The sequence below is a fragment of the Acyrthosiphon pisum genome, chromosome X (genome assembly GCF_005508785.2).
Source record: "Acyrthosiphon pisum isolate AL4f chromosome X, pea_aphid_22Mar2018_4r6ur, whole genome shotgun sequence".
NCBI lineage: Eukaryota > Metazoa > Arthropoda > Insecta > Hemiptera > Aphididae > Acyrthosiphon > Acyrthosiphon pisum.
Window position 1 is genome coordinate 130,674,410 of NC_042493.1, and position 13,949 is coordinate 130,688,358.

The 13,949-nt window shown below is 30.0% G+C and overlaps 1 long non-coding RNA gene across 3 annotated transcripts in view; it reads right to left on the minus strand.

Moving 5' to 3' along the window:
• The window catches only part of LOC107884790, a 17,889-nt gene extending 4,769 nt beyond the window's left edge, over window positions 1–13,120 (minus strand). The window contains exons 1-11 of one of the 3 annotated variants that reach the window (XR_001680130.2): window positions 12,810–13,120; window positions 12,641–12,749; window positions 12,475–12,578; window positions 12,044–12,081; window positions 8,798–8,885; window positions 5,631–5,805; window positions 5,324–5,376; window positions 5,063–5,191; window positions 1,191–1,272; window positions 878–1,116; window positions 613–819 (exon numbers count right to left, since the gene is read on the minus strand). This is a non-coding gene — a long non-coding RNA (uncharacterized LOC107884790). The remainder of the gene's footprint in view (window positions 1–612; window positions 820–877; window positions 1,117–1,190; window positions 1,273–5,062; window positions 5,192–5,323; window positions 5,377–5,630; window positions 5,806–8,797; window positions 8,886–12,043; window positions 12,082–12,474; window positions 12,579–12,640; window positions 12,750–12,809) is intronic. The other 2 variants (XR_001680133.2, XR_001680129.2) reach the window with 2 other exon arrangements.
• Window positions 13,121–13,949: the final 829 nt, after the last annotated feature.

Here is a 13,949-nt window from a genome sequence, read left to right on the forward strand (position 1 = left end):
CTGGATTCAGAAGATTCTGGAGAAGATGTCTATTGATAATAAAAATTAAAAGAAGATAAAATGTGTAAATTAGCCTCAACATCTTATGAAAAAGATGTCAATATTTCTGATTACTGTAACTAACCTAATCTATTTTATTGGATTTAAATATATAACATTAGTGTTAGCGTCTATTTTAGATTATTTGGCGGAGCACCTATCGTGTCTTCAGGATTACCAATTCGATAACGATCTGGTATTTCCATCGAATGTTCTAGAATTGACACAATATTATAAATATGACATTCACAATATTTTCACAGTCAGTCGATCGGTTAATAGCATGCGGAAACCTCGTCCCGAAGCGTAATATTATTTTTTGTGTAAGGTAAGACATATATACTAAAAAAATATACTCTGATGCATAATACCTATTATTTTGAGTATTTTTAAAAACATATATCGCTCCTAAGTCGTCCAACAATTAGTTTTTTAATTAATTCTATTTGTATGCAAGTAAGCGTTATTTGTTGTTGTCTCAAACACATTCATAATTAAACATTTGGTCTTAACATTTCTTATTTTGTTGTATTCAACCTAAACTAATCTCTTATTTAATTTGTTAATACTAACATCACGCCAGATAGCAAAAATGCATAATTATTCTATGGGTTGTGTATGGGTTGAGTCTGTGGATCCTTTAGTAGAACGAACACATTTTTTTCTTCTTTAACCTTTGGAACAACAGTGGGAAATGCCACATCCGTTGATCCTTGACACATATAGAACAAGTTATTCTGTGATTCTCCGTATAATTTTAAACGAGTTGCATTGCTGAAACTGAATTAAGTTTAATATAATAATAAAAATTAATACATTTCAATAAAATAAGTCTTACCTTATAATATAAGGATATATCCCCATAAACGTGGTAAGCCAATAGTTGGGAAACTAGGATTTGTTTTAGAATTGTGTCCTTTACAAGTCATCCATATGAACATACTGGGTTTCGGCATTAAAGGAAGATGATTTTCAATAAATACAAAATTTCACATTTTGTGCATTGACCAGTCATCAGTGTTATATGGTGCATTTAAGTTTGTCACCACAGATTTGACGTGTTGATATGACCAAGATCTAAAGAAAAAACAATAATATTTACAAGAACAATATTTAGTAAGAAGTTAGTAATATGTATTAAGTATATGTACCATAGCATAGCATTATGAATTTTACAAAGACAGAAGAGAAATTTCAAGAAGTCTGTAATTTGTTTTTTAGATTGAATGAAAACTAAAATAAAAATAATAATAATTGGGCTTTTTAATTTATTGTACAAAACATTAATATTATTACTAACATGACAAGACTCAAATGTTAAAAATAATTCTTTAATATTTTCACTCCCATTTACAGACATTTTATGTCAATAAGATTGAGAGCATAAATGTTTTGAACATTTCCAAGCCTTTATGAGGGCTCAACTAAAATCATTCAATCATCAAATATTTAAATTTATAAATGTATAAACATAATGTCTTCCACTAATTTATGTATCTTTACTATTTTTAAGGTAGTCAGACAGATGCTTGATCAGACACAATACAAAATTGGTCATTAGAATATTATATTCAATATTGAAAACGTAGTTATCATACAAATAGTCTTTTGATTAATGAACATTTAAACTAAAAATTATAGTTAAAATAAATTCAGTGGAAAGCGTATATCAAAGAGATAACAATTTGTGATACACTATTATTTATGTACTCTTCTGCCGGATTGCATGAACAATTACTAAACGTTTACTGAACTAATAGTGAGCTATTGTAATGGTCCTTTAAACATGATTTAGTGACCTGTGATTAGTAAATTAAATTTTATTGAACCATTAAATTACTAAATTTTTCATGCAACACGGCATTCCCTTTCAGTCTCCTTGTCCAATACAATGGACATGTATTTAACGATGTGAAACTTGAACTATAATACTCAGCATATTCTTAAGTATATATTGAATTACTTTTTATAACAATAACATGTATTACAATAGCATTTCTAAACCATGGATTAAACAAATTATTCGATTGTTTATGTCCACTTATAATACACCAATGTAATCAACTTTGGATTTTATTTTAATTTACATGCGTGATTTGGTAGCACTGGAAAAAATATTAATCGATTATTATGTGTATAGAATACGATTTAAAATTATTTGATAAGACCCAATATTAACGATAATGAGAATAAACAGCTGTGTATACATTGTCCATTGTACAATGTCCTTTGTAATGTTAAATCCTTGAACATATAAATTTTAAATTATTATTGTAGGGAAAATGATTTAAAATTAATAGACTACCAGATATTTTATTAATAAAGTCAATTCCATATATATGCGCGCAAGAAACGCACAGACCATATACCAGTAAAAATCACAATTTTATCAGTCCAACTCTTCATTATTTAAAGGAAAACCAAACTGGGATATATTATCTAATCATGTAAATACAAATTTAATAATACCTAAAACTATACCTACGATTCTAGTAGCAGAACAAAATGTCTGAACACATTACTGCAGTCATTGCTCTAAGCCCACGCAACATAATACACAATACATCGGCATTTTACCACAACATAATTCTTCCTTAATTCAACGCAAACACAATGCTATACGTATTTGGCTAACCAAAGAAACATAGCAAATAAAAAGTCATCAAATAAACTCACCAAGGACTTGGAAACGGCCTTACAAAACTACTGTGTATTGTCCTATAGTAATTATTTGTCAAATATGCACCCAGGCAACTCAAATTTAGGAAAGGCGACCATAAGACTATTGAACCAAGAAATAAATATAATTCTCCCTCTCTGTACAGAAAATCAACTAGTGATATATGACGCAGAAAAAAGCAACATTTTTTTGAAAATTGTACACAACACATTTTTTACCAATCATATTATTGATATAAATAACGAACGGCAGGTCCACAAATTATTAGATTTACCTCATTAAATCAGTCCAAAAACGCATGGACTATGTTATACTAAATTAAATTAAGTATATCGTCAAAAAATTACCTAATAAATGTGTCCGGGTCACAACTACATTCCTAACCTCATGTTTAAAAAACTTCCAGCCAAATAACTTGTCTTTATGACCGTGTTGGACACTGCTAACTGAAAGATAGCAACAGTTAGAATAGTTAAAAAAACAGGAAAAGATAAATATATCCTGATAACTATAGACTGATTAGTCTATTAATGTGATTATCAAAAATATTTGAAAAAGTTACACACTAGACTACAAAACTATTTGAATAGCGCAAATCTTATCCTAAATTCCGATTTGGGTTTAGGTCCAACAATTCGACAGTTCAATAGCTTTTTCGTACAACAGAGTATAATAGTACTGCATTTGAAAAGCACTGCCATACAGGTGCTGTATTTATAGAAGTATCTAAAGCGTTTGAAAAGTATGGCATGAAGGTCTTTTCTACAAATGAAAAGTCATAAATACACCAAAATACTTATTTAATATTATTAGCTCCTTTCTATCTAACAGGCAATTCTTAGTTAAAATAAATGACACTATTTCTGACCTCCAGCCCATCTTTATTGGTGTACCTCAAGGCTCTAAACTGGGATTCCTATACTGTTCAATATTTTCATATCTGACATACTGCACAAACATTTCCCTTTTCACAGATGATACATCCACTTATAGCGCATTCCGTAACCTAGAAGCGACAATAAACAACTTACAAGATCACTCGAATATACTCTCAAGTAGTGTAAAAACTAGAAAATACAAATGAACGCTTCAAAAAGCACAGCAGTTATATTTAGCTTACGTCGCTATTCCACTCCACTACCGCTAAAATTTGAAAGCAAATCTATACTTTGGCAGCCATCTGTCAAGTATCTTAGTGTTACATTAGCCTCTTGTGGCTAACCTGGTGGCCACAAAACTTCAACAAGCACACCCTAGCCGCTCAATACTATTTTCAGTACTTAATAAAAAATCAACTATACATAATAAATGCTCGATATCGATATATAAGCAACTACTACGTCTTTTACTAACTCACGCTTGCACTATCTGGGGTAACTATCAGAAACAAAAACAAAAAAAATTCAAATTTTCCAAAGTAAGAATTATGACGAATGCACCATGGTTCATACGAAACAATAATCTACACAAAGACCCTAAATTATGAAAATTCAACACCATATAAAGTTCTTGTAGTAATTACCATAGTTCACTTCTTGAATCTACAGGCTCATTAGTCATTACTAAAGACCGGATTTATATTATCTTGAAAATTAAAAAAATAAGCAAAAATAATCAATTAACATCATTATTATAATATGCATTAAAAATTTTTTTTGAACATTATTTTTATAGTGAGGTATTAAAAGTTGCGTGTTCTAATGGAATACTATGCACTTAAGTAAGAGTTGGAAATGATAAAACTAGTTAATTATTATAAAGCATATTATAAATTATAAGTATAATTATATTCTTAACCTTACACTCCCTCTAGTCTCAACACTATACATTAATGTTAACCAACCCTGATTAGGTATAGGTATCACTGCTATTGTTATTATTATTTAATTACTATCATGTTAAAATTGTAAAAAATTGTGATATTGTAAATATCTGTAGATATACATAACTACCACCACAGGCTAGGAATATCTTATTATTATAAAATAATTTTAAAAAATATTAGTTATATAAAACGTTCAGTTAAATATTCATGGAAATATATTTAATGTTTCTTTAGAATGTTTTGAATTACATCAGTCTATTTGTCAATAATTAACATTTATACTATTAATAGTAAATATTATGAAAATAACCAATAGTATTTCCTGCCAACACAAAATTATGTCTACAAGCAGCTATTGTCTGCAATTACGGTAAATATATATAACTGTATCATAACTGTTAAGAAAAATGTATAGCACAAAACGAAACAGACAATGTATGTGTTCAGGAAAACTAATTTTAGCCAAAAACTACATATTATTATATATATATTTACTTTAAAAGATCCTAAACGCTTACTTTTTAAAATTTAATTTTGCTTGTCAATATTTCGTATCCTACATATATGTAAAGGACTGTCAAGCGTTTTTACATTTTAAACAGCATTCAAGGCAAGTATGTGGTCTTGATTTTCGTGATAATAGTTTCCTGAAAATATCAAAACAACAAACTATTTTAGGATTAAGACATTATCACAACTATGTTTGTTATTTTGCAAATGTGATCTATAAGTTACAACACATAGATTATAAGTCAACAATTAAATTTAAAGGTACTCACATTATAGGCAATTCAGTTGTCGGGAAAACTTATATGCATATTTTCAATTTTACCTAGATAAAAATAAAAATAATCATGTATTAAATTAAATGCCATAAAAATAAAAATAATAATCTGATGATAGTCTACATTATAACAGTATTTACAGGGTAAAAAGTTGAGTATCACAGATATCAACTTTAAATAGAAAAGTTGCAGATGGTAATTCATTGATTACATATGGATACCGTACTCTGGGACAAATGGAATAAATTAGAAAAACTAATGTTATATATTTAAATTCAATAAAATAGATTATGTTAGTTACCTGAAATTTGAATCAGAAATATTGACATCTTTTTCATAAGATGTAGAGACTAATTCACATATTTTATGTTGTTTTTGTTTTATTTTTAGTATCAATAGACATCTCTGGCAGAATCTTCTGAATCACTTGATTCATCATGAGAAAGTGAATCATTTTCTGTTTTGATAAAATGTATCTGTAAAAAAATAATAAAATGTTATAATTAATACAAAACATATTTCAATTTTGTCTTCTTGGAAGCATATTAGTAGAATTAATAAGTTACGTTTATTATTTTATAAACTTTGAACCAGAAAATAAAAGTAATTTAACTTATACCTTTAATTTAAGCTAACAAATAACATTGTACATAATTGGATAAAGGTTTTGGAGATTTAAATAAATGTATGTATTAAAATTAATTGCTTGAAATAGGTACCTACTTATATACTCTAATATTTAATTTATTCATTTGTTTACTTTTTGTATTTGTTAAGTTAAAATATTTCAGTTGTAGGACTTATTTTATTAGAACATAAACATTAAATATTAAAAATTGGACTTATAATGATTTATGTTTGAATAGAAACAAGTTCAGAGATATTATTTTGTTCTAAATTATATTTAATAAAATATCGAGTATTATTATTCTTATGATGTCTTGGATTATAATATAAATATAATATTATGACATAAATAATTTTAGCATCAAGAAATGTTATTATAGTATCAGCTAATATTTGATTGTTCATTCCATAATATTCGAATACGCTTTCTATAGTATTAATTTTATTTTTTAGGGTACTTTGAGATACATTTTGTGTTTTCTCATCATCATATTGGTTTATGTCTGCATTAAACATTTTAGTATTCATCTAAGAATGGTAAATATTATTATTATAAAATATATCATTGTACATATAGTATTTACATGTAAATAGTTAATTTATATATATATTTATATTTACTTTATATATATGGGCATTGATTTGCATATCTTCCTTCGTTAAACTATAAAATCTATTAATTATGTAATCTTTTTTCAATTTGTAGCTAAAAATTACTGATTTCATCGGGGGGTTTAGAATATTAATTTTATATACATATGGAGAATGACTATAATACCTATGTTTGAATACTCCATTGTACTTCTCTATTTTTTTTATTGTTCTTGATATAAATGAATTACAATCATCGTAGGTGTCATTTTTGTTTATGATATTCATTACTAAACTAAATGATTGGTATATATTATGCATCTGCAAATGATGTATATTACATTTAAATTATAAACAATGATATAATATTAGTATAAATGATGACTTATTACCGTATCATGGATAGCGGCTGTATTATTTATGAACACATATAAAAAGTGTATGACCATGGCATCACTGTATGTAAAACTTTCTGATTCAAATATAATGGTGTCTATTAATTTGAATAATTTTGAGCATTTTCAAATATTAACATTTTACACACTCATAACTCATTGAAAAATTAAAATATCGTAAAACACCAAAAAGAGAATATAATCCATATTCTTACCTTAAAGTTTAATTATAGGTCAATTCACTCTAATATCAAAACTGACAGCACATTATTTGGCAAACGTTAAATGACGTGCATCAAATGTAAGAACAGTGAAAATGATGTAAATTTATAAACAATTTTCAATATTATATTCTTTAATATTATTTTAAATCGAGTGTATCAAGTTTTATGGTATGAAATGTAAAAAATAATATATTATAATATTCCGTTACTAATTAGTAATTACTATAATGGAAAGAATAAAAATATAATTATTAAAAATTGGAATGTATATTAATAATGTCATGGTTTTTAGATACATATTATTATTATATTGTAATTTTTAAAAACTATTGTAATATGGTTACCAGTCACCACTGATTGCAAACTAGGAATATGGCCACCGCATTTTTGTGCGATTCGAATAAATAATAAAGACATGGATAAAAATAATTTTTTAACTTTTAACAAAAACAATGAACTGTTTGTGGTTCTTGTCCCTGTGAGTCTTATTAAAAAAACAAGATTATGATATCTCCTTTATTTCAGAAGATATCGCAATGGGCAAGTTCTCACGGATAACGTGATAACTTATAAGTGATGAGACCCTGTACTAAGAATCAATAACCAGTACCACATTATGTAACCATGATGGAAAATTTTAAAATGTTATTTTTATACTTAATAACTGATATTCAGCTGCTGCAGGTGAGAGTGGGGATAGTCAAAATGTCCGATTCGTATGACATTGTACGTATTAGTTATTATCGATTATAACCGTTATTGGTACCTATCATTAAATTGAGATTTAATTTCATTTTGACTTCTGGTTTTTACTGTTGGGTATAATAAATTTCCCAGTAGCAGTAAATTGATCGAATATTTAAACGCAAATAAGTTGCTAACGAATTACCCAAATTAAATACTGTAAACATTAAATCAATTTTTTTCAATATGTTTATAAATTGGCTATTTTGAATTTTTTTATTTTCTATACAAAAAAATAAAGATAAAAAAGTTTATATTATACGTATAGTGCAAGTCTATTGAATATATATAACAAAAAAAATGAAAAAATATTAATTAGAATACCTACAAGTTATTGCAATTGTCAGTTCATTGTGAAACACCCAGTATACATATATCGGACAGCATTGGCTATATTATGTTGGTCGTTCGTTTCCAAACAAGAATAAAATAAAATAATAGCTACTTAGATACGTTTATGCTTATTAAAATATATATTTATAATAAATCTATTAGGATTTATGGTAAAAGTTTGTCTCTAGCAGCGGAAAAACATAATAATATATAGTACAGCCTTTATATCATATACAATGGATAGTCATACGAACAATTCGTGAAGCCAACATAATTGTAGGACCTCAGTGATATGCGCATGCGCGTGGTCTCTTATCATTAATGTTTGGCGCAGAGTGCTGCAGACGCGCTGTTAAGATAAACAGTCGCGCAAGCGCAGATGTCACAGGTCCTATAATTCCTATAGTTATGTTGGCTTCAACTCATTTTATACGCGTAATATGCTATGACTCCATCCATTGTATATGATCTAAGGTACAGCCACATGCTACACATTAGGAAGCCTATAATATATTATACTATGAGATTGTCTATAACGGACTACTCATACTCACTATACGATAACGAGGGGGTGATGATGATCCATAGCTGATAGCGTCAAAACTCGTAAAGTATTGGAGTCCAGTGAAGTGAACTTGGTACCTAGGAACGATAAAGAAAATTGTATGACTATGAAATATTAGACATTGGAAATTCATAGGTGAATAATATACAAGTCACAGAGGCGGTTTGGGTGAACGCGCAGGGACTCATGCGGGCGAGATGAACGTACAACATCCACACGGACGCACATTCGTTTGAGATCTGACTCTTGCGTCAGAAGGTCTTCTTGAGGTTAGGACAGAATGAACGAAATAACGCAATAAAATTTCACGTCGTGACGCGGCTGCTGCGTCGGTAGTCGTTTATCATGCGTAAAGTTGCGAGACACGGCGCAACAGGTTATTAGGTACTTACGGTACGGTCGTGAGCGGTCCGACGGGCATCCGCGTAGCTTTGAGCACGCTCGGTCGGCGGGTGTACGGTTAAGTCAGCGAGCGAGAAGAGACACGACGCTCGGGTTATGCGGCGAGATCGGAACGGTTCTCGAGAACTGAGACCGTCGGAAGTCGAAATCACTTGACGCACTGCGCAGCCGTCGAACGCAATAACGTGGTTTGAGGACGGTAAGGTCGGCGACGGGGCACCGGTAAGGTCGGACGAGTGCGTTGAGCAAAGAGAACCACGAATAACCACGGTAGTTTACCAATTTATCGTGCAAATAACGATGGTCGGTCGGTCGGTCGGCGACATCGTTGCCGTCGCGGAAGGCGCAACGAGTCGTCGGGCTTGGCCCGTTTCACGTTGAGGCGTATCGTACGTGCGCGTTTTAAAACACATTTTAGCTTTGTTCGTCTTGACAAAAAGTGTACACTGAAGCGCTTGTTTTAGAAAATTGTCAGCGAACAGTGTACGCAACGTTTGTTTCACTAAAGCGCAGGTGTAGCCGGTGGAGGTAATTGTTATCATTTCTTATCAGCAAATAGTTGGTTCTGTAATCTACACGAAAAACGTTTGTTTCGAAAACAGATTTCTGAACACTTTCCCCTGACACTACCCCACGATTAAAGATAACACTACACTAATATTAGCGTACACTTTTTTTTCAAAACGAACAAACCTCAATGATTGTACGTGCATAGGCGCAAATAGCGTTTGAGATTTGGGGGGCTAATAGGGCCTTACTTTGATAATATTGAATAAGCTTAAAAAAAATGTAGGAAATGTTTGGGAGGGCTATGGACATTTTTGGGGAGGCTTAGCCACTAAAGCCCCCCCCCCTATTTACACCTATGTGTACGTGTCAACCAGTGGCGGCGCGAACTTTTTCGACAGTGAGACAAGAAAATGTTAGTTGCAGCACACACGACCCACCTATTTAATTTGCACCGAGCCGTTGAGCTACGCCCCCCACACCCCTATTATAATTCAATATCAAATTTACCTTTCTAAAAATTCAACTTACGGGTAGAGTGCCTTGATAGAGGGATAGAGAGATTGATCTCTATCAAGGCACTCTACTTACGGGTACTACAATAAAAGTAACTTATTAATTATACAAATACTGCTTTATTAATAAACCATTGAATGTACAATAAGCTGGTGAGCACCCTTTCAATTAAAAACTATTTATATATTTGATACGTTGTGTCACTCAATATTTTTCAAACCTGACAATCCACTATAGCCTATAGGTACCCAGTACCCACCCACCAGACAATTCTCTCACAAAAACCCTCTCGCTCCGCCACTGGTGTCAACTATGAACTAAGAAGATACTATTCTCAGTTCATGCCATTTATGGTATTGACTGCTTAGATAATATACTATGGATGGACCCACTGTGTATTAAATCAATACAAAAATGTTGCCGATATCAGGGACGAGTCACCGAATTATGAGTTCGTTAATCGTTGTGTACACGCGCAACGCAACTTATCGCATATTTATCCATAGATGATTTGTTATCAAATCACCATATCATGTTTTGAATTTTGATGGTAAATAAAGAAATATTAACATTATATTACTTATATTTCTGATTTTCAATATTGAAATTATATAGTATTAAATATTTTAAATATGATTAAGAAATTGGATAACTATAATGCCTGTGTATTTTTCTTACGGTCCATTACCATCCAGGTTGATCTTTGCATAAGTAAGTAAATTAATAAAAATAATTTTAAGTACCTATTAAATAATCATTATGTTTTAAAAATATTTAGTTTTCCTAAAGACCAAGCTTTACGGCTAAAATGGATGGAGACCTGTGGATTTAGCAAGGCAGATATTTATCCGAAGCGTAAACTGTGTTCAGTTCATTTTGAAAAAAATTGCTATACCTACCGATTATATAAAAATGATCTGAAGCGTGACACAATTCCCACTTTGCATATTAAAAAGTTAATTAAATTATTAGGTATTCATTGTATTAATATATTATGTATTATAAATAATTTATATTCTAATACAGTGTACTCTCAGTAACTCGAACCTTGATAACTCAAAATTATCGATATCTCGAACAAATAAAATTCCCATTCAAATAACAATAATACATTGAGATATTGATAACTCTAAATTTTTATTAAGTTGAATTTTTTTTCCCCCTTGAACTTTGAGTTACCGAAAATTGACTGTATAAACATTTGACCTAATTGTTTTTTGTAAGTTAACTTTTTTATCTAGAAAGTGTAATGAAACAGTAAATGCTTCTTCCACATCTAGGGTTCATGATTTAATTACAGTACAACCTAGCTCTTCCATTGATATATCACCAAGTAATATAAATACTTATGAAGTTATTTAGTTATTTAATTTATAATTCAAAAAATAGTATAATGCTTGTGTTAATGATATATTACTTTTAATTTCTTGTTTAAATCACTTGTATTATTGTATAAATGTAGAGATAACCTATTGTAAAATATTTTTCTTTTATGATAGTATTTATTTATTTATTTAAGTTCATTTTATTTCATTTCAAATATAAATCACCAACTTAAATCAATTGTCTTATAATTTTAGAAATTCTAAAACGCAAACTCGAGTTGAGTCCAAATAAAATTACGTTTGAGCCATCATCACACAATTTTAATTACTAGTTATACTGGAGGTAACTAATAAATTATATTAACTTTTTTTTTCTTCCAATTAATTATATTTATTAGTTATTTAGATAACTGCGAGCGAGCGACCACGCCGGGTGTATTTGAAAATACTTTTAGCTATGAGCCTATAAATTAACTAAGTTTTACCTCCGAATTCTGACTTCACTGTCGTGTTCAACTACCAGCTGAAATTTATATAAAAAGAGTGTCGAATTAGTAGGACGTCACACCCACATGTGTCGTCGTGGTCTTTCAAACGCGTAACATGCCAAATTTACGCTTAGAAATTCACGTTTTATGCAGTTAGCTTAAAATTAGAGTGAATTGAGAAATTTTTTAAGTGAGTTATGAGTGTATAATGAATGTAAATTAAAAATGCTCATATAACTCACTTAAAAACTGAATAATCGTAAAAATCTTCAAAAAAAAAAAACACAGATGATGTTCTTACCATCAAGTTTCATAATAGATAGGTTGATTCACTCTAATTTTTAAGCTAACGGCATAAAACTTAAATTTGGTATGTTACACGTTTGTAAAGAAAAGTTCCAATTGTATTAGTTTTCTATGAAATGTACCTTATAACTGAACCAGCAAAATTACTAAACGCTTTGAGATCGACGTTGCGAGTAGTGACTGGAGAGCGAGGTAGCTGAACACAGATTCACAACAATTGTAAACACTAAAACACAAACGAACCCATAGATTAATTACAATAGTATTAATATCGAGCGATTTACTTACAAGTTACTACTATAGACGCTTCCTTAACGAATAACAATGGTGTGCGCCGCAGCGTTGCAGTGACTGGACAGCGAGGTAGAACACAAAGTCGCAACAATAATTGTAAACACTAAAACAAACGAATCCACAGATCAATTACAATAGTATTAATATCGAGTGATTTACTTACTACCAACATAGACGCTTCCTTAACGAACAAAAACGGTCTGTGCCGCAGTATAGTCAATATTTTTTAAATTCCACAACAAGTACTAAAAAATATCACATTCAATCATAATTTTCCACTCGTAAAATTTGACGGTCGTGTCGCTAGCCGATGCGATCAGGACAATTATTTGGCCCCGCAATAAGAAATCATAGCTGATGACCGTAATGTCTCGTTCGTACTAGTAATATTATTAATAATTATTCTGTGCTCTAACATTCACTCGTCAGTTGTCAATATTATCGTCATTGACGCAAAATTGTTGACTTGATTCATCAACGATAATATTATATTATTAATATAATATTTGATAAGACATAATATGAAACATAACAATTAATATTATACTGCGATCGTACCATTAATAACATAATGCGTACTATATTAATTAATTATTATACTTGCCCGCGAAATATAAATATAATTATAAATAATAATAGACGAGCGAGTGCTGGCGTAACGATAATAATAATATACAGAGCGTTTCCATCGACAATTATAGTAGCACGTATACCGCGACGATTCTTTACTCTATGCCCTATGGTATACATCGATAATAATAATAATAACATACAGAGCGTTTACTATAGTTGAGCGTATACAGCGCGAATAATAATAAATTATGTTACGACGAAGGATTAATAATATTTTGACGATATTCGCCGAGTAGGATTGTAGGACCATACTATAAATAATATTTATTATCTCTATAGTTAGTTATTGTTTTCTCTGTTCTTTGTTTGGAAAGGTTTTCCGCGTATTGCCGTATTTTACAGAACGGATAATAATTCTTCTTAAAATATTTATTTGATTATCTAATATTATATTACGTTCGACATTAATATTGAGTATTTGACCTTCAATCCGTTTTGCACCTTACGTCCTTACAGTATTTTTTTCAACATTTTCTGCATAATATCATAAAAGTTTTCATTTTATGAAATTGTTATTACAATTAAGTTTATAGTATAATAGCCGTTTTAAATAAATATGTACGTACTGCGTGCGTATCTAGTGTGTAAGGATTATTTTTATTTGTATTGTATTTTATTATCTAACGCCGCCAACTTCATTTAAACATTATAATGAATTTATTTTATATTA